Raw genomic sequence first — 21,871 nt, 5'->3', positions numbered from 1 at the left:
TAATAAAATGGCCTCATTCGTTTGAGTGATGCTGTGTAATACTGTTAGGTGTGATCTTTGGAGCCCATATGGTAATTGGTGAGCTCTTTCTCTCAGACTTTAAAGGCATGGCTGAGATTTCTGTGAAGCAGAATCAGATCTGTAGAACTTACAAAAAATATTCTTGAAATAACATCTCCATATGTTACAAAACAGACAGTGTTTGCTGATATCTTCCATATTCTGTAATGAATCAGATATCAGACAGAGATATCGTGCAGATTGTCAGGTCCTTTTCCATGGTAGCAGGCCTCCTGTTGTCAGTTCTTAATGATGTTTATCTGGGTCTTTGTTCACTTTAGTGTCTGCTTAAAGACATTGGAGACCTTAATGCCAAGAGTTAAAATATTGCTGAGAATATATACAATTAGCTTTTCATTGTGGTACTTTGTATTCCTTCATTAGTATGGACTTCCTAATCTTCTCCACAGGTACATATGAGACGTTGGTGGCCTGTTTACCTTCCTGATGTGTTAGCAGAGTATTGCTACCTGCTGTGCTGTTAGGACAGCTTGTCCTGCATTTACATTGCAAGGGTGAAAACTCTGTGTCTTCAAACTAGCTCTCTTTTGTGTTACACTCATCTCTTCATCATCAGGTTAGCAACCTCATTTTAAGAAACTTACATAGTTCATATAATCCAGATGTCAGGTATGCTTTCTTTCCAGGCTAGGCCCTGCAGTCTTCTGTTACTTGACAAGTATTCAGGCTGGGAAAGCTGGTACCTGATGCTGGCAATCGATTGCCATCCAAAGGGCACCTTTCAGCCTATCTTGCTGGAGATATTCTACCTTATAAGCTGGCATGTGAGAAGAACTGAGTGCATCTCAGTCAGTGTTTTGGCCCAGAGACCCATCACTTGTGTGCCTTGTCTGCACAGGGCAGAGGGGCTCTTGAGGGGCCTCCTCTGGGATGGGGGTGTGTCTAGTCCTTTCCATGGGATTAGCAAACCACAGCAGGCATCTAGGGGGTCCAAATCTAGAGGAATGGAGTGCTCTGAAAGTTCTGAAAGTTTAGACACTTTCTGCCCTGCTTTAATTTCTGTAATTTCTATCTTAAATGATGCTTTGTGGGTCTGCACACTGGAAATTGCAATAGAAACTATAGCACTGACTGGTACAGGTGCATTATTTTTATTTTTTATTTTTTTCCCCTCCCTCATGATTCTCTAACAGCCTACTGTATGTCTGGGAGAGGTTAGTACCCAGAGCTGGCCATGCAGTGCTTCTGGAAGGCACAGGACAGGCAGGGCAGGGAGGTCAGCTCCGGCAAAGAGAGGGCAGGCCTCCTCGCTGTTTCACTGGCAGTCACCGGCTGTCAAGAGCTTAATGGAGATGTGGCAGAGAAACAAATTAGGCCATCACGATCTGTTTTGTATTGATCCACTTTCAAGCCCTGACAGCAAGGGCATGCCAGAGATGGGCAGGGCTGAGTTTGTGCTGTTCTCAGCTTTGGGAGCTCTCTGATGCTGCCGAGCTTGTAGATAATCTGCAAACAGGATCTGCACAGCTCGTATGCAGTGGTTTATTCCCTCTTCATGTCATCTTCTGGAGATGTCCCAAATCCATGAAACATGATGGTAGATGAACAACACCGTTTCTCCCTTGTGTTTCTGGAAGCACAGCAGAAAGTCTCACACAGATGCTCAGATACTTACATCACTTAAAAAGTATTTTGAATATGTTCTCAACTCCCTCCCCCCCCCCCTTTTTTTATGCAAGAAAGAGTTTAAGAGGAATCTGTTTTATTTTATATTTTAAGAGTAAAAGTAGAACAAAAAGAAAAATAAAAGCTTGAAAAAAAGAAAAAAAAAACAGCAGTGAATAATCACTCTCTGGCCTCCTCATGGGTCTGTTTAATTAATTATTGTTTGCCCTTACCAGTTCATTTCTACTCAAAGATTTTCTTTTGTTAGCTCTAGGCAGCATATGCATCCAAGCGGAAATTTGTGTGAAAGAGACTAAACTCGTAAACATCACTTCTATCCTAACTGGGAGTGTTTGCATTATTATAAAACAACTTTAATTATAGACAACTTTAAAAAGATACCATCACTCCAAAAGCAACTCCTGTGTACTGAGCAAGATGAAACTCAGTCCCTTGCAATCAAAACAAACAGGCCATCACAAGACACTGAGGTTTTGAAATGTGCTATTTCTACTTAGGAAGGAACTGCCAGAAAATCTGATACCAAAAACATTTTCTGGGTCACTCACAAAACCCAAAGGTTTTTAAGGGTCTAGGCTCTAATAAGTCGCTGATTATTATACAAATAATATGAATCTATTCAAAAGTTGCAAGTGTTTTATGTTTTCCCCTCTGTTCACAAGCCAGAGAGTCTTATCTCAAAGCTTCAACAGCCAAAATGCTGGAACCACAAGGAAGTCTGGGTTCAGTTGCTCTTTCTCTCTATTATTTATTACCCCTTGCTGTGGAAGTACCAGCTTGCCCTAGGGATAGACTGAGGTTCATGCAGCGCTGAGCGCCATGTGGGCAACAGGAGAAGACTCTCTCCACCCTATCAGTTTACTATGTAATTGGGAACAGGAAGCAATGGACAATATCATCAAAAATGGAGGGCAAAAGGAGAAAGATGAATGAGCCATGGTAAAATCATATGGGTAACTAACCAGACAGGTGAGCATACAGTAAATGCATGCATGCAATACAAATGTAATAGGCATGGACAGCTAAGATTAAAATCAGGATGTGTCAGTAGTGTTACCAGGAAATTAATGTCTCAATTTGTGCTGGCTAACTTTTTTCAGAAAAGATGCCAGCACGTGCTTGCACTTCTGAGTGTGATGACTAGGAACAAAGAGATGAAGTGAGCAGGAATCAAGTTGGACACATACTCTGTCATCTTTCTTAGAGACTAATGCTGCTAATAGCAAGGGATGCTTTTAGGGGCAGAGTCTCTGTGAGGTGATTAGGGTTGCCGTTGATGAGAACGAGGACAAATCCTGCATGTGCTTATTTACTGGAGGTCAAAATTTGCCCTTGAAGTTAAGACTAAGCATGAGGATAAACAAAGCCCAAGGTACAGCTCTAGGTGTCTTTGGTTGAACTGCACAAAACTAAACTTTAACTCATTAAAGGTTGCTTATTTTTTTGGTAAAACCCCACTAACATTACACTAGGGAAATATGTGATGCCTGCAAGATTTATGATTTTTAATTTTTTATTTTTGCACTACCCTCTTCTGTTGGTGATATACCTGACAGGGAACTAGGAGTTGAGAACTGGTACTGGAAATAATATTGTATAACTGGGAATAGAAATAAATGCATGCTGAATGCATTTGCTTACCAGCAAGTAAACCAGTTCCATTCATAGGATGGAAGCCTTTAAATGAGACTGGAAAAGCACTTGTTGTCCCTGTGTAGTGCCTTCAGTATCGGGAGCTGCAACTCCCATTAATTGACAGGCATATAGGCCTCACTGTGGTCAATATTGTTGAGCTTAAACTCTTCCTCCCTCTCAAGTGGGTTTGAAAAAAGCTCTTTTTTGATCTAATCAATATGGGTTTGGTCTTTTCGTCGTGCAGGTGGAGCTGGATGCAGCAAAAAGTCTGTCTGTTCTTGTGAGAAGTCAGGCAGGCTTCTGGGAGGTTTGGCCCTACTGGACTGGGATGAGACCACTGCAGAGCAGTCGGGTGCAGTGCAGGCATCCCAGGTGGTAGGGCACACACCTGTAGGCTCGTTGGATCACCCCTCTGCCTCTTTTTCTTCTCTTTCCCTCCCTCTTTCTTGTTTCTTTTCTGGAAAGTAAGCTGTCCCCATTTTTGATTAGAGGAAGGTGACAGTCACGTAATGTCTGGACAGTTCAGGAGAAGAGAAATATTCAAGCAAGGGAGGGGTCTGATGCTGTGAAACACTTTCACTTTCTGGAAGAGATCCAGCACAGATTTATATTTCTTTCATATCAAATACCCTGCATTTTGATTTCATGCCTTTGCCTACTTTGTGGTGAGAGCATGAACATGCAGTGGGACACAAAGGGTCAAACTAATCACTAGATCCAATCCATTTCTCAGTGGCATTTTCCCAAGAATTAACTTAGCTCACTGTATTCAGCAGGAACACTGTCTATGCGTTTGTGTTTCAGTAACAACTGGAACAAACAACCCCATATATCGATCTCTCTAGCTCTCACTGCTTTTCATCTCCAAGCTGTGAGACTGTATGCTTAATTGTGGGTCTATTGATTTGGTGGCAACTGTTCAGATGGCTTGACTGAATATCGAAAATGAAGCTCTTCTGGGATACATTTGTGTTGTGTAGTTTTATTTATTTATTTATTTATTTATTTATTAATTTTTGTTGTCTTGTTTGGATCCAACTTTTATCTCTGTAACAGCCACCTCTGCTGATCACATACCAGTCACAACTGTATTAATGGTCTGAGGGGAAACTAATTCTAAATGTATTGTCTATCAAGTTCATATTTTTTCTTTAATAAGTTTTCCCTTTACACTGCAAATCTTACACAGTTTCCTGGATTTACCCCTCTTCAATTAGCAATCAAGCCTCTCCATATGCATGAGTGCTGAGAATCAATACCCACTGAGACGACTGTTCTTTATAATGATAAGAATAAAGCCGAGAAAAAGGTAGATGTAAGAGTTCATTTTAAAAGATTAAAAGGGAAAAGGAACTCAAATGAAGATGAGCGAGCAGCCTGTATGTTGATGAAGCTCAGGAAAACTCTGAAGGATTTTGGTCCTGGACTAGCAAACTGCATGTAGCAAAAGGGCATATGGGGGGGGGGGGGGACGACACTGAAGGCATCTACCACCACCTGCACAAACAAGACTCGCTGCAACCCTCAGTTCTTCCTGTGATCCAGTTGTAACTGTCACTAACCTCTTCCATGTACAAAACTCAGCAAGACTTTCCTTTCCAAAATGTGCCTGTCAAGGCTAAACAGATGCATTATTCAAGAATTAATGATGAAGATCCTTCAGTTTTCAGAAACGTATTTATTTTGGGGTTTCATTTTTCAGATAATAGATGTAATATTGCCAGTGTTTCTGTCTCCCTGTTCTTTAGAGTTAAGTTCCAATTGTGTAACTATGAAGGACCTTATCTTTTCCATCAGAAAAGCAAAAATCCATTTCTCTGAAAGATTTGAATCTTGTCCTGATTGGTGCCTTGGGCTTGCTTATATTAAATGCTTCAGTCTGATTCTCTCTCTCTACCATGAGTGATGGTGAAGCAGTGTGATCACTGGCATTTCAGAGTGCAGTGGTAATGGATAAGCCTTGCAATTAATGAAAATGCTATGCTTGATCGCAGCTGGTCAAGCAGGCTGGTACATTCAACTTTCCATGTGGTTTTATTATGCAGAGTGAGATAAATCATATAAGGCTCAGGAATTTCTTGGTCAAATTTATTGAACATTTAACTGTTGCCAGTGAACTTCCTAACTTTCTCTGGATTCAGGGCTATTAAAGAGAAGTAAACAGGTGGGTATTCAAAGACTTTCCTTCTCCTCTGCGGCTCTTCCCATGTTGTTCCCAACTGGAGATGAAAAGGAGATGGCCAAGAGAGCTCTGTCCCAACATGTATTACAGCTAATGAAATAATTACCTTACAATGTGGTTTAGTATGGAGTAATTGTAAAAGAAAGCTGCTTGGCAGCGTGTCTCAGGGCGAGTTGCTTCCGTGATGTTTCCACTCCTTCACCCAGGGAGAAGCTCAGCAGGAGGGATGGAATGATGAAATGCTGCGTGCTTTGGAAGTCCCGTCACTGGGCTTTGCACAGGGTGGTGCTAGTCTGTGCTTTCTAAGCCTGTGCTTTCTCTCACAAATATGCAAAGACTTTAGGAGTAGCCAGTGGTTCATGTCCTTTGGTGGGTAAAGATCTGTTGTTGGATATTTAGCCTCTCTCATATAGGACATCTCCAAATCCAATACCTTTTTTGTTACTTTTTGAGTGGGTGCCTAGAACAGAGATTGAGCTATTCCCTTGCATATTTTCCAAATCACTTGCTCCAGAGGAAAGTAGAGAACTGATGGCAAGGCTATGCAGGGAAGTCTAGGCAAGCCCTGCCAGCCCGTGATATACATCCTTTTGGGACTGACTAAAAACCAGCAGTCTCCAGGTGCAATAACAATTTGGAAGAACAGGCTAGGAGGCAGCCCAAATATCATGACTGTTTCATCAGATCCATGTACTTGTTCCCTCTTCTGCATAACTAATGGTCTCCTCTGGGCATGATTTCCCAAGTTTTAGGTAACAGGAAAGATTTAGTGGAGGGAGAATATCCTGGTCTTAACTGAAAGCTTCATGAAGGCACATTTATAATAATGAAGAACAAACTGAGAAGGAATGAATGTGCTATTAATCTATGAATTCTGGAAGGCTTAAAAATTACAGCACCACAAGCCAGGCAAACTGGTTATTAGATATGCAAATATCTTGGAAAACGATATAAAAGTAGAGGATATTTTGCAAACGCCAAGTCTCTTGTCCTGAAGAAGCTTGCAGCTGCAAATTATGAGAAAAATGTTTTGCAACTCTAGGCATAGAATTGGCTCAGAAGTTGAAGACAACAATCAGTGGGAGAGGAAAGATTAGCACAGCCTGATCAATCAGGAGTACAGTCTTCCAAATTTCCTTATGCATTTGAAAAATAAGACTGATACTGAAGTGAATATGTAAGATGCAAACATTTCTTTATAGGGGAAAAATATTAAAAAAGAAAAAAGAAAAATAAGACTTACAAGAGGCCTGGTGGAGATACATACAACAGGGCTCGACTGCACAGAACTATTCCAGATTAACTGTTCAGGCACTTTTTCCAGCACAATTCCAGGTACATCCAGTCTTCACCCAGTGCTGTGAGGTAGCTGAAGGTGTGATAGTTATTAAAAATGAATTAAATGATTTCCCTGCTGCACTTTTCTTATTTTAAGAGGCTCGTCCGATCACCCATTTGGCCTGTCTGTCCAAAGATCCATCAGACCTCTCCACCACAACAACTTTTGAATTTGCTGTTCCAAAGGAAATCTCCAAGATACCTCACTCCTACAGATTTTATTAAGAACAGAGGTTTGGTGAAATGGTGCCCCAGGAAAGACTTGGTTTGTCCACACAGGGCTTTGTCAACAATGTCATTTCCCCATCCCCACACCACAGCTTTTGGAAGAGGCTTTGTTGAGGGACCTCAGGTGGCTGAGGGGGCTTTGGCTGCTCAGGTGCTTACAGAGGAAGCTGAAGGCTACAGGACATGAGTCATTGGTAACATGGCTGCTCAACTGATGGCTTGTTTTCAGAAAAAAAAATATAGTTATTTTGGATGTCACCATCATGCAGTATGTTGCATTCAAGGACCTCAGTGTAACCTCCCCCCTCCACCTCCCCTGCAAAAACAAAACAAAACAAAACAAAACAAATCATATCCATTATCTCTAGAAGTCCATCCTGTGAGGCACAATTGACCTGTATTTGGGGACAGGGGAAAAGGAGCAGGTCTCCATCCTCCAGCCGTTACAAGAGCCAGACTCAGACCAGCAGGTCAATGTGCAGTTCTCTGTTAGGAGAGCACACCTCTTGGCAGCATGACGTGGTTGACTCTGAAACCAAAAAACAATGTTAGATGGGTTATTAGTCTTATTCAGTGTGACTGTTCCTGTCCTCTAGCTGTCTGTATATCTGCTCCATTAGTAGGTTTCAAATACCCTGGAGACCGCTGCAGGGAGCGATGCACTAGTGAAGCAATACTTTGCTCTGTTGTGAAGAGTCCCACACTTTTATGAGGCACACTGGATGTGTGAGGAAGCATCTGCTCTGGTTCTTTTCCCAGCATGAGGGGAGAGGGCAGTCATTGTGTACCAGAGCTTGAAAGCATGGTGCTTTTTTTAAAGAATGAAACTATTCATTACCTTTGTTACCCTCCCTCTCTCTCTCTCTTTTTTTTTTTTTTTCCCTGAAGTTGTTAAAGTGTTGTGTTTTATTTATTTATTTTTTATTTTTTTAAAGAAAGGCCTGGAGCCATTCTGAGATGAGAAAGTGATCGTTGGTACCAAAAAAAAAATAAAAATCACAGCTTCGTTGTGCATTTTTTTCTTTCCCACAAAGAAAAAAAAAAAAAAAGAAAAAGAAAAAGCATTACTAATGAGTAATGAAAGATGAACCTGGAATGATTTGCCCCATTTCCACTGAAGATCCAGATGGGCCGGAAGATCAGTTTAACGTACCCAGCAATGAAAGTGCCCATTGTCTTTATACTCCAATATTGACATAGTATCATTTCCCTTAGTCTTTTGGATCCTGGAAATGCCAATATAAAAGTCAATATTCAACAATGTTTTTGTATAAGAGTTCCCTGCCTTGACTGGGTTTCGCTGCCTTCTCTTACTCCAGCATTGATAAGGGTTGCTCAGATGCTGTTGACCTTATTGGAGAGCCCACAAAGAAATGCCAGACATTTGTCAGTGCAATAGTTCCTTCAGTCAGTGTTCAGTGCAGTAAAAGGGCTGTATCATCTATTTTGACTTACAAATATGAACATAATAACTTGCTTTAAGTTGTTGTTAATTTCATCTGTGTTGTCACTGTATCCATCCAGTCACCAGCAAGCTAGCTGAGGGACCATGTGTGAGCACCACTTGTGAGTGAGTGACTAAGGCAGCTGAGCTGGCTGGTGTTTTCAGAGTCGTAACTCCTGCCAGCGCTGCAGGCACAGCCTCTTGGCTGTGTTTACTGATAGCAGCCAGGGCATTCAGCAGAGCTGCTGTTTTTTTTATGACAAGAGCATGTAAAAGCCTTGGATCATTATTCAGATGGGGAAGCTGGCCAATTTATCAGGTAAATGTGGTGTTAAGACACAGCATTGCAGGAAAGCAAATGAGGCAACCAAACAAAAGGTTGTAATTGCTCTGACAATGAAGGATTGGTGCAAGGTATCCCACAGAAAGAAGAGCTCATGCTTGTTTTTCCTTCCCATGCCAATGGATTCTGAAATATTTATGCTGTGGTCAACTATAATCCCATACTCTGGCCAAAAGGTTGGTACTCTGGAGGCGTGTGGAGGTGTGGAACAAACTTGTTGCTGGCTTATGCTTTCTGGACACATTTAATTTACGCATGTTGAATAGACATGACCTTTGGTTCCTTCTGTGGTTGCATGTCTGGACTGATCTAAGTAGTGACTGATACTTTCCTGTGTTTGTTTCAGATTTCGCACACCTTCCAGATCTGGCACCACCACCCCAGTGATCTTGCACACCTCTTCATCAGTCTTCTCAGTTCAATGGGTAGCTGGTAGAATCATCCTCAGACTCAGAAAAGATTAACCCATCCATACAAAGGATAAATCTAAATTGCCTGAAGTTTTCTATTATCAAGTCATCACGGTTGCTTTTTGTGTCCTGAGAAATGAGGGGATCATCCACCTTGTCTTGCTCAGAGGGTGTCAGTGACCTGTGTTCAAAAGCCTGAGAAATCTCTGCCCTATGATGTGCCATTGGGGTAGTACCACTGCATGAGGACAAGCAGACTGCCAACATTACCTTTAAACTGGATGAGAAAGCCCTTTTGGATTCACTGAAAGTACACACAACTTCCTATCGCAGGCTGAATAATCAGCTCAAAGTCAGATTGTTATTTCAGGTAACAAACAGTAGGAGGAAAAGATACATAGCCTACATTGCTGATACAGTCCAAAATAGTATACATATTAGAGTGCATGCGGGTGTTCATGGTTGTTTTGGGAACATGCATGACAGACATCGGATATTATGGGTCATTAAGAAGAAATTAATTAGAAATTAATGACCAATAAAATATTGTCAAGCAAGTCTGGTTAATCACACAAATGTGCACCTCTACACACAGTTAACACATTGGTTGCATGTCAGCCAACCAGTTGTGCTATTTCAAGGTGTTTAATACAGCAATGGTGACTGAAGCAGCATTTAACTCTACCACTCTTTCCCCACCCCAAGTCTTACCTGGACACAAGACCAAGTTGGATGAAGAAAGAGTAGGAAGAGTAGTAGGAACTAGTGGGGACATCTCGAAGAAACCCAAAAATTAAAGATTAGACAGCTGGGATGCCAGAGGGTGACATGATACAAGAACAAAGAGAGAGCACAAAGAGGCAACATGAGATAAAAGGCATAGCTGGAAGAAAAATAAGGAGACACTGAGGAAACTCATTGGAGAGGTCACACAGAGACTCAGATGGGTGACAAAGACAATCCTAGGGCAAATCACATGAGGCCTGGCTAGAAAGAATGAAAGAGCTGGCTTTAGCAGATGAGGGATGCTGGTGAAGTTCACTCACGGATCAAAGAGGGTAAAAGCAGAGCAGCAGGGAGGAGGAGGGACAGTTAGGAGGAAGATGGAGTAATTGAAGGTGCTCAGGAAATGGTGACCAGTCTTGAGATGTGAAAAACTGTTTAATAAGAGATTGGTGTTTTTCTTTGTTACTGGAGGAAAATAACTGAAAATAACTTTGAATAGCTTCTTTCATCTATTACAGGCAATGTCTTTTACAAATAGCTAATTCTGGTAGGCAAGTATTTGAGCCAGGCAAACTATTTTTGCATTAAATCCTTGGACTACTGTGGCCATTGTTTTAATGACATTGTATCTTGGAGTGTATTCTAGTGACTCCCTTAGTGCATTCATTATTCACTCAGTACACCATGGATCAATTATCAGCAGTCAGTATTCATACTCTAGTGCCACCAATGCCAAGATATTATTATGAGTCTTATTATTAAGTGATTTGCATAAATCTTCAGCTGATGAAGTCAGATGATTGTGAAATCTTTACTGTTCAGTAAAAATATGCAGTTCTCCCAGCTGTGGAGCAAATATTAAAAGCAAATATGCAAAGCAATAGGAAAAAAAGAAATAAATTAGAGCTCCAAATACATTGCTTGGAATATTTTGGGACTTGGAAGCTCAATATTTAAGCCATAATTTAGTATTTAAAATAATGTAGACTTTAAAGTCTGCTTTTGTACATATTTATAAAGCAGATTTTGCACCTTGTATTCAATGAATGTTAGTAGTCATAAAATTTAAGAGCATGAATCTTGATCTGAAAGGTAACCACAGATGGCAAAAATGATTTGAGCAAAGATCAGAGTAATGTTCTTGTCTGTTTGAGCAAAATTCTTTTAAAAGCTTGTTTAAAATATATTTGATCTAAAAATGTCATTTAATTGCAACAAAGGGGACTGCACCTGATATAAATGGCTAGTCACAACTGAGTAACTTAGCCTGAATTTAAAATATTCAGTCAATTAGACAGGGAAACCAAGGGACAAGGTGAATGAGAATGTGCGAAGTTTTGTAGAAATGAGACATCTAAAAATAAAACTGAATTTGAATTCTGTGGTTCTGGTTCCACTGAGAATTAAAAATGCAGTCTATGAGTTTAAACTATGAGTTTAAGAAAGGAGTGGATAAGTAAAATAATTCAGAGAAAAAGAAGTCCATTGCACCCATTTAGCCCAGCTGTGTGAACTCAGCTTTGCTGCTCTGTCAGCCCTGCTGGCTTGCTTTCTGTGAGATCTCTGATTGAACTGCAGCCTGAGCAGTCCACTGCTGCTTGTGAAGCCATGCCTTAAAATAATGACTGACCTAAATGTGTAGCATGGATATTTACCTTTAAACGTATATGGTGACTGAACATAAAATGCATGCTTGATATTTTGTAAGCCAGTAGCTAAATTTTACTGAATTTATTTTCACATCTCATCCCATCTTCTTTCACAGAGTACAATTAAAGGAGATTTGTATTTATAAAACAAACATTGCAGCACAGGTTTAGAAAGCAGACAGTGTTAAACTGATTGCTTGTCACTTGTAGTAACTGAGGAGGTAGATGAAGGAGGTGGAATAGCGATGTCATTATCTTGATTTAATGACTTCTCTGACACAGCGTAGAGAGTTCCTAGACAGGTAAAAATGTCTCTGTAGTAAAACCACAAAGCAGACACGTGCTTTGTCTGCTGTTTTCACTAAAAACTGTTTTCAGCCTGCTAAGTTTTATATCAGAGTAATTAATTACTGTGGAGGTGGCAGGCTTTGCATGGATTCTCATGATCTGGAATGCATTATAGTGAAAAAAAAAAACCAAGCCAAACCAAAACAAAAAACCACCATACTTTTTAGGTGAAATCACTGGAGACTAATTGCTCACCACCCATAAATTAATAGGTTGCGGGGTGAAATTTGATCACTACCAGAAAAAGATCTGAAAATGGGCCCTAACTTCTTTCTCTGTACAGTAATTTTGTTTGTGGACTATAGAGAGTAGCTGCATCCTGTTGTTACAGACTGTTTTTACCATTGTTGCTCTCTGCTCTCTTTACTGCAGGCACCTTGGATATTTTTACAAAAGCTAGAGTCACAACTTCAAATGCATTGTAGACACAGTTAAATCCAGATGTAGACTTTCCCAACTGTATCATTTATCCTGGGGCCTGTGCCCCAGGAGCTCTTTGGACGCTACTTTACCTCCAAAGGCAAATTTACAATTTTCCTGGCTGGTTGTAAGGATCAGAAAGTCCTATTTGGTATCTGATCGGTTTCTCTGCCACACAGAGGCTAAGGAAAAAAAAAAAAAGACAATAAAAACAAACATACAAAAAAATCTCACTCCCAGCTGTTTACCGAGACTCCTGGATTTTACAAGGAGCTCTAGGAACAGATGTCTTTACATTTTAGCATAATATTGACAACATTGCTGCATCCCTTCTTGCAATGCTGGGACAGTGATTTTGTGAAGATGCAGAGGGGAATGTGCTACTCTCACTTTTGTGCTTAGAACAGCAATATTTTCCTTACCTTTTGTGGAGAGTGAGTTTTCATGAATGTGGAATTTTGCTGTGAGAGAAAAAGAGCTATTCACAGAATTAGTTTTTAATGCTGCTAAATAGTAACGTTTTTTCTTTCAAATGTCAACATTTTTATTTTAAAATTATTTAAACAGGTTTAATCAATATTTTAACAATGAAAGTTCAGATTTTATTATTTTTTTTTAAACTAAAGCAATTATTATTAGAGATAGATTTGTTATTAGAGATCATTAGAGACAGAAGGAAAGGATGAAATATTATGAGGTGGTTCAATAGTTTGAAAATGAGCTAATCAAACAGTGTCTTGGACTGATCCAAATGATTTTTTCTTCTGCTTAAAATCCCCTTGAAGTCTTAGGTTGCATTACTTTAGGATACTCCTTCCACAGATTGTTTTGTTCAGCTCTCAATTAAAATATTAGAGATTAATTAATTAATTAATTAATTAATTTTAATCCAAGGAGGCTTTCCACCTTCTCTGTCCTTCTGTACTTTGTTAATTCTGAAAAGATCACAAGCTGGCAACAGTAAGGCTGGGAGCTATTATTAGCCCTCAGTATTATAAACACTGTGATGGGCAACCACTCTAAAAATCTATACAGGGATCTATGCATGGAGGAAACAGACAAAATCTCTTGAGTATTACAGGCTCTTGGGTTTTGTCCAGGTGAAAACATCAGTGCAGGACTGCCTTATACTTCAAAAGGTGGAAGAGTAAGAAAACAGTAAAATTTGTGTCGCATGGAAAAGAATTTGAGGATAAAGGTGTTTCTGCAAGTAAAGGAGCCCATGAAACCCATAAAGGTGAGTGTTTTTTTTTTTTTCCAGGTCTACATTAATATGTGCACAGCTGATCCCAAAAGACAGCGCAGTCAATGGCAAGTCCCCGCTAGGGTCATCAGCACTCCTTGTTTGCAGCTCCAATGCCTACTGTGCCAGCATGGAAGAAAGATGGAATTATGTAATTTCTTGTGAATTTCACAAGTAATAAATTCTGTGCCAGGGGCCTGGAGGAGAATAAATTTTGCCCTGCATTTTGATTGCAGAGAACAGAAAAGGCCTAATTTCAGGTCACTTCTTGTGGAAATAAATGTATTTTTTCCCCTCAGATGACTATTGATAGACTTCCACCTTGCACCTGCAAGGTTGCCAAAGTGGGAGATAAACTGTAGGCTATAACTACTAAATTTTTCTCAACCTATAAGCAAGTAAAATAAACCTAATCATAAAAGTTGTTTCTAACTACTGATTTAGCCTGTCTTTGCCTTGTAATCTGGACTGAGTCTCCATGACCTTCTAACAGATTAAAGCCCTAGGAAAGGATCTGGGAGGTTCAAATTATTTTTTTTTCCCACAATTACAATAGATTTATGCACTCCAAGGGGATACATCCTAGCTTGTCCATGATGAAGACATTTTACATGAAAGAACAGATTTTTATTCCACTTTTCTAACATATGAGTTATATGCACTCATCCAATGTTTCCAAGCATTCATAAACATGCTCAATATTATTGCATGCCTTTCCATAACCTGTTGTATATGAATCTAATCAAAAAACTAACTTCCCAAAAATATATGCCAAAGATCAGTTAAACATCAAGTTCATTGGTGGAAAACTACCTGAGCATCAAAGGAAGATATATACTCTCTAAAAAATAAAAAATGAAAATTGCTGAGCTTGGGACTGGCTCTCTCAAACTTACAGTAAAATAACAACAACAACAAAAACACATAGAAGTCTTACTGGTGATTTTTAAAAGTTTTTTTTTTTTTTTTTTTTCTTCCCTATTAATGATACAAGCAACCAAGCAACTTTAAAATATTTCCTGGATGCCAGAGGATCCCAAATATTGATAAGACTTACACTTATTTGTGTCAAAGAGGCTAGACACTATCTAGGTTTTTATTTTTCTCTCTGAAGGAGCTTCCCATCTTGGCAAAGCACTTGGGCAAGTAACAGATCCCTGAGTTGAACTTGATTTCAGTGGAATATGGAGAGGTGCTTAAATTGTCTGTTGAATTGGGTGACTCTGAGGAAGTGACTTTATAGGGGCCAGGAGAAATCTGAGATGACACAGGAACAGGACACAATCACTGACAGTAGTTGTATGACACTGAGGATGTGTGCAGCTGTACTGTTGTCAGGCAACACAATGAGAAGCTACATAAGGTAACAGCTGTGTGTTACCATTTTGTATATTTGTGTGCTGTAGGCCTAGCTTGATACAGTGCAATATATTTTGCCATAACTTTGAACATTTTGCTGTTGTGCACTCATTTATGGATCAGGGTCTGAGGAACCAGTGAACTCCTCCTTACAGTTAACTTCCAGCCTTGCTCCAGGAAATTAATCAAAAATAATTTGGGAAAGATAGACAAGCCATTCTGCAACACTTAGAAGTGAACTAGATTAGTGAGAACCACTATAAATGAAGAAATTTTAGGGAGGCTTTTTGTTTTGGGGCTTTTTTTTTTTTTTTTGCTTTCCTTTTTTTTTTTTTTTTTTTCTTTTTGCTGAGGCAAGATTTGTTTTCCCTAGTGTGCACTTCTCATCACATTGTCCAGACCATTTAAAAAGAACAGGCAATAGATTTACCGCATTTCCCTCAGGAGGCTACTCCGCAGTCTAATAGACCTGACCCTTCAATTTTTTTCCAGCTGACACTGAGCCAATGTTTTCTTTTTGCTATTTCAGCCGAATACTTCAGGCTATACCCTGTGCTGAATAGTGTCTTGGCTGTTCTATGCTCTGAAAATAATTAAAGTTTTATTATCCTTTTTCTTTCTCACTTAGCCATAATAAAAATATTTAACTCCTATCACCACTTGTCTTGAGTTGCCTTCAGTCCTTTCAGATGTTCCAATTTCACTTCACTGACTTTTCTCCACAACTGTGTTTCTTAAGTCATTCCCCGTTTCTACACTTCTAACCTTATGTGCTATTAACATCCATAACAGAATATACGAGCTGTGGCACAGCCAGTGATCACCACTAAATAGGTGTCCTCACTCCTCTGCCTATGTCTATGTTATTGAGTATTGTGATAAAAAAGGAAAGGTGCTGTGATATACAGAGCCTAGTGTACCATTGCTTAGGCAGGATCCTGAAGTGCTACTCCTAGCATAGACTGTTATTAACAGCTTCCATGTTACAAGGACATTTTTACTTACCTTTTTATTTCTGCACTATGCACTTGAATCTCAGAGAGGCACATTCTTTTCCTTTCTCTCTACATAAGCTTTTAAATGTCTTAGTTATCTGCCTTTCCTGCTATAAACTGGTAAGAAAATGGTAGACAGTCATTTTCTCCTTGTACAATTGTATGCACTGCTGTATCTGAAAAGGGTTGACTCATCTCTAATGAGAAGGGTTGTATTGCCAAGGCTGAAGACCTGTCTCACCAAGCAGCAGGCCTCTAAAGCCTAAACTGCCCTAATCTCCACCCTCCTCAAGTGCTTCGCCATGGATGGCTGCACACCGTGGACTCTGCCATGCTCTGTTTGGGGATAATCCTGAGGATTAACAAACCCTTCAGTTTCATGTACAGAGAAAGCCGCCTTAATTTATGTTTTGTAATCACACTTGTCTGGCTTTAGGACAGATTTTTTTATCTTCAGAGTGCCTACAGTCCATTTTCATGTGAAGGGGGCTGTATCCAGAGAGACAGCAGTATTGGTTCCAAGCCAAATATCTGGGCTTGCTAAAAACCATCTAGGTAAAAATTAGTTTGGTATTCAGACATCTCAGAGGCTTTCAGATTTAGACAGCAATTGAGCAGATGTCTTTAAGGCCTAGTCTAGCTGCAGACTGTCCCTGTTCCCTGTCAAATTTAGTGTAAACCTGCACCATACTTGCATGGGGACAGTGCAGGTAGTGGCACAGAGGAGGAAATCCTCAGCTGAAGATGGCTTCTAGAGGGGTGGCAAATGCCATCTAAGCCTAATTAAGCAACCCTGCTGCTGAAAGGGGAAACCAGAGCCTCAGACACTGAAAAGTGGCAGTTTGTGGATGAATTGTCATGGGTCTTCAGTGCAGCTCTCTCACTCATCATAATTGTCATTTCTGTTATGACTGCACTTGGCATTTTCCACGTGTGGAAAAAGAAACAGTTTAATCAACAAACAAAGCCTCTGAAGCCAGATCTGCTGCTGCAGGGCTGTGCAGCCTGGCTGTCACAGAGGTGGAGCTGGGCTGGCAGTAGTGTGTGTGATGGCATCTGCAGCACCCTTGTACAGGCTGGTGGGCAGATGGAGGGCACCTGCCAGAATTAATAAAGCCAATTGAAATGCAAAACAATAGTGTTGCCACTTGGTTGCAATGTGGTTGTGAGTGCAGAAGAAGAACAGAGGCAGCATTATTTAATGATCATTTTTTTTTAATAAATGAGGCCAACATTTAAATGAGCCCCAAATCTAAGCCTTGAACATGGTTGGTGGCAGTGCAGCAGAGAGATGGGAAGAGAAGGGCTGGAACTGGAGTTTAATGTGCTTTCCCTTGTTCAAACAGAAGATGCCACCCAGTTTCCAGGTCTTTCAAAACTCAGTTAATTTGAGGTAGAACATTTCTATGTTCTTAATGTCTGGCCAGCAGACAACTCAGTGTCTTGTGTCCCTCCCAGACAAACAAAGTGATTTCTCTTCTCACCAGCAACACAAGTTTGCAGTTTCTATATAGCTTGGTGGCCGTGGCTGGTCTTTTATCATCCCTTTCACCAGTGCTCTGCTGTGGGGATGACGCTGCACAAGCATGGCACTTCTGCTTTTCGCCTCCAGGCTGCCATGGTACCACCCTTCAAATGCCCTGATCTCTTTTTCTCAAACCTCCTGAAAGTAGGCATCCCAGAGGGCTGAAGCAGTTCGGCAGATCAGGACAATAGCAGGGAAAATAAAGGGCCTCATTGGTGTCCAGCTCCCCTGACATGTGGTAATGCAATTACCAGCTGATCAAACAGCTGTACCTCGCTGAGGGCAAGGAGCAGGGGAGGCAGAAGGCATCTTGTCACTGGCCTCTTGTCCCAGCTTCTGGCTGACCCTCCCCAAAGCTGAGCCTGAATTACAGGGGCTGGGAGCTGGGAATGCCTTGCCTTTGGCTGGACATTCAGCCTGCCCTTTGTAATTTGTGCCAAAACCCTTTTTTCTTTTGGCTTTTCCCTTTGTGGAAGTGTCAAAGGGGCCGCCTGAGCAGCAAGTGAAAGGAGAGGCAGCCCTTCATGCCCTCTATGGCTGCCAGGGGTGCTGGGTGTCCTGGGGGAGAGGGGCCCGGAGGGCGTCAGTCAAAACAGGACAGGCCACAGGGAGGCTCTGGGGCAAAGGCGACCGTGTGAGGGGGTCACAGTTCAGTGCCATAAAACGTGACGCACTGGGGGACATGTCACACATTATGTTTGTGTCCTCGCCAGCTAGAGTCCTCTGGTAAGAACAGCTTGTTTAAATTAGCGATGGTCCCCACTGACAACACCTGGGAGAAAAGGGCACGGTGGGCATCCTCCACCCATCTCAAGAGTCTTAGCAGAGGCAGGGAGGGAGTATTTTGGCTGGGAGGAGGGACAGCACTGCAGCCAGAGCTGTTGGCCCTGCAGCTGCTGATGCTGGGGCACCATGTGGGGAGGAAACGGGTCGTATCCCTCCTCTGGCCCACGACAAAGGAATAGATTTAAGAGAAAGAGGGGATAAAATGCCCATGAGAGCAGGAAAAAGTGTTTTATTGTAAAAGTGATGTGAGGGTAGAGCAATTATGCCCTATCTTTAAAGGAGAGTGCTGGCGGAAGTGACTTAAACGGAGTGGTGTCGTTCAAGCGTTTGAACCTAAGATCAATAGATAGGGTTTCCTCAGTATCTTCAGTATGCCCTTGTTCAGCACTTCCTTGTATTTACTGTAGGAAATACCTCCAATATCTCAAATACTGAGGTTATCTGACTGCAAACACTTATTTAGTCATCTAAGTAACTTGCACCAGGGCAGAAAATGAGCGGTTTAAGCCATGTTTGTCCCTCAATCCCAAAGAGGCTCGATTAGGTTTGCTAAGAGGTTCTGTCCTGTGAACCTCTATATCAGTCACCCCTTTGCTCCTACCCCCAAGCATCACTGGGACCCATAGGAATCCCTGCTCTGTTCCCTTCCTTCTGGTGATGTGAAGTTTCAATGAGACAGCTGCTTTTAGGAGAGATCTGACTAAAATTGCCTTCACACAGCCCTTGAAGCACTGCCTTTTTGTCCCCAAATATCTTTAGTATCCAGAGCATCAGATTAGAGCAAAAAGATGTCAGAAGTGCAGTCAGCACCTGAGCAGCTCAAAAAGCAGCATCTTCAGGAAAGCATTTGGGGAAGCACAGATGGCTTTAACCTGTTGGATGTGCAGATAGCAGTGTCAAACACCCACAAGTCTGAGCCGGCTGGAGGAAGACACACAAGTAGCTGTGCTTGGTGCAGCTCACCCAGTCAAGCAGCTCACCATGGTACCTGGGATGAGTGGTCCACCGATGGCCAAGCTTCTTGGTGTGGAGCATGGAAAGATGTCATGAAGGCAGGAGTGCCTCCATCTCTTGAGCCTTGGACTTGGACTGAAAATTCCTCTCTCTCTTCTCTTGAAACACAAACCAAGCTTACAGAGATGGCTACTTTATTCTGAGAAATAGGGCTAACTATGGAGTTAGAAGAATCCTAATGACTCTAATAGCTGTACTGTTTGATCAACACACTTTAATAAGCAGGAAAGTAGCCTGCTTATAGTCCTCTGCCACAAGACAGTTGGCAATGATTACTTATTACAAGTGTGTACAGAATGTCACATGCTTTCCATTTACACTAGAAATAAAGGGAGAATGTCTCTGGTCTTACAGACAAATTGAGAACGAAGTATCTATCAAAAAATTAATGATTGAACAGCGCTGTTAAATTTCTGCCTTCTGTTTTATAAACAAAATACACAGAGCAGTAACAGCTCACAGTTCAGGAAGGACACAGCTATCCCCTGTGCTGACAACCACTTATGCTCTATTTAACACGTGGAATTTAAGTGGTGCAGAAAGTACACTTGGCCAGGAGTTGCTGTCTGAAAACCTTTGCAAAGGAAAATGCATTTGTTACCAAAAATTAGTATTCAGTAGGAAATTTCTTAATATTCTGCTGAGTCATAGATTTCCCTTCTGTTCTCTAATTAGACATCAAAGGAATGTCTGTCATTTAAATTAAAATATACTGATTGAGATCCTTTGAAACAAGCAGCATGCTGTATATAAATAATTAGTCATGTTTCTTTTTGTTTTAATCTCATTAATCTACTGTTGAAAGCCATTGTTAAACATGCAGTCTGACATTGGAAAGAGTCCTGTTAACTTTCACAGGCTCTGGAATAGTCTCCAGCGCTTAACAGGTTGCGTTGATGGAATAACACCCATGATCTGTATTACTCACATATGTCCACAGCTAGCTTGAACAGGTTGTGTTTATTTTGCTTTATATGTGGCGACTGGATAAAAATGAATGGCTTTTAGTATGCAGGAACACAGAGAGGATAACCAAATTATGCCTCCCAGACTTGGGGTCTGTGCATTACATATTACACATTACTGTAGGGTATGCGCATGGCAAGGGGAGTCCAGAAGACCCCTGTCAGGGAAGAGACTAGTTGGCATTGGAGGCTTGCAAAAATCAGTGTGGGTGGTGAGCCTGCACAGGGTCAGAGCAGAGTGACAGGGGGCTCCTTGTGTTTTCTTTCAGCAGGCTCCTCTGCCACCTACCCCTGTCTTCCTGGAGAACAGAAAACGATCCTGGGGAGGGGGCTGCCAATGCCAGGGGCTTCTGCCCCAGTATTGTCCAATTTTGGGGGTAGAAGAGCAAAATTACTGCTGGAGGGATTATTCTTTTTGGTGCTTTTGACTGAGTTAGAGGCTGAAAATACTCAATCTCACATGGAAATGGTGTAGCTGGGACAACTACCTCTCAAGGCTTGGCATAAGCCCTCTGTACCAAATACTTGTCTTTGGAAAAGCTCATTGGTCATGAGCAAGAAGGGGTTTAGCCTTCTTCCCCTCACAACCAGTCCCCTCCTATTTTCTTCCCCAGCCTTGTAATAGGAAATCCTGAATCAGGGAAGCATACTGACTGGCTGGCCTAAGGCATACTTGCTTGTGTACGAGAGATCTTACACAAAGCAAAGGTCGCTGCAGATGGGAGCAGCAGCGGGCTGCTTCGGAGAAGAGAGAGGCAGCACTAGGAGTGACACATTTGGGGATGAACCCCCTTGTGTCTGTGTGTGTGTGTGTGTGGCAGGGCATGGCAAAGGCCATTTAAATACCTGCCTGTCCATCTCCCTGGGAAGCTGTAAACGCAGATCAGATCAATGGTAAAGACAGGGCTGGCAATTCAGGACCTTTACAGCCTTACCGTTGCTTTTTGGGGTTCATTTGCTTAACTTTTGTTGGTACAGGAAGATAAACAGCAAAAACCATTGAGAACAAAGGAAGCTCTAAAAGAAGGGATGGTGCTTACCTAGCAGGGGTGTGGTAACTGGATGCAGATAAAGTATTTTTAAAATGGCAGGCAGCACATAAGTCCTAGGTATTGTCATCCAGCCTATTTTCCTTTTAAAAAGATTGTGTAACAATTTTACTGCTGAAAGTATAATAACCTACCTTACTGTGTCTGAATACATCAATTAAAAGAATCCCAGCTGCATTACCAAACCCCTTCAGACAACATTTTTTGTTGTTAGTAGCATTTGCCGTTGAACTGCTGTCACTTGTTCTCACAGTTAAACACTTGTTGTTTGATGTATGTGATACACAAAAGAAAATTATTGAATAGTGTTCATTACTGACATGCCTGCTCTGGATCTCTGAATTTTGGAGGATGTTAACAGGTATTTTTTTTCCTGATACTTTGCCTTTCTTTCACCTTGTCACCTAACCAGGATCAGCAGAACAAAGTCAAAACTAAGGTAGTAAAAGTACATTTCTGTTCTGTTTGATTTTTATCTGGTAGGAAAATCTTAAACTCTCATGAA

The 21,871-nt window shown here is 41.2% G+C and overlaps 2 long non-coding RNA genes across 2 annotated transcripts in view; one reads left to right on the top strand and one right to left on the bottom strand.

Moving 5' to 3' along the window:
• Nucleotides 1-15,782, top strand: part of LOC113843192 (uncharacterized) — a 77,631-nt gene extending 61,849 nt beyond the window's left edge. Inside the window, exon 3 of the long non-coding RNA XR_003496374.3 lies at nucleotides 9,224-15,782. This is a non-coding gene — a long non-coding RNA (uncharacterized lncRNA). The remainder of the gene's footprint in view (nucleotides 1-9,223) is intronic.
• On the bottom strand, nucleotides 817-19,604 carry LOC119716611 (uncharacterized). The gene is made up of 4 exons (XR_005264937.2): nucleotides 19,327-19,604; nucleotides 7,486-7,619; nucleotides 6,768-6,893; nucleotides 817-1,651 (listed from the first exon to the last, which is right to left on the bottom strand). It is a non-coding gene; the product is annotated as an uncharacterized lncRNA (long non-coding RNA).
• Nucleotides 19,605-21,871: the final 2,267 nt, after the last annotated feature.

Source organism: Anas platyrhynchos, chromosome 3 (genome assembly GCF_047663525.1).
Source record: "Anas platyrhynchos isolate ZD024472 breed Pekin duck chromosome 3, IASCAAS_PekinDuck_T2T, whole genome shotgun sequence".
NCBI classification, from domain to species: Eukaryota; Metazoa; Chordata; class Aves; order Anseriformes; family Anatidae; genus Anas; species Anas platyrhynchos.
The sequence above is the reverse complement of the archived record's forward strand: the minus strand, read 5'-3'. Positions and strand labels throughout refer to the sequence as shown.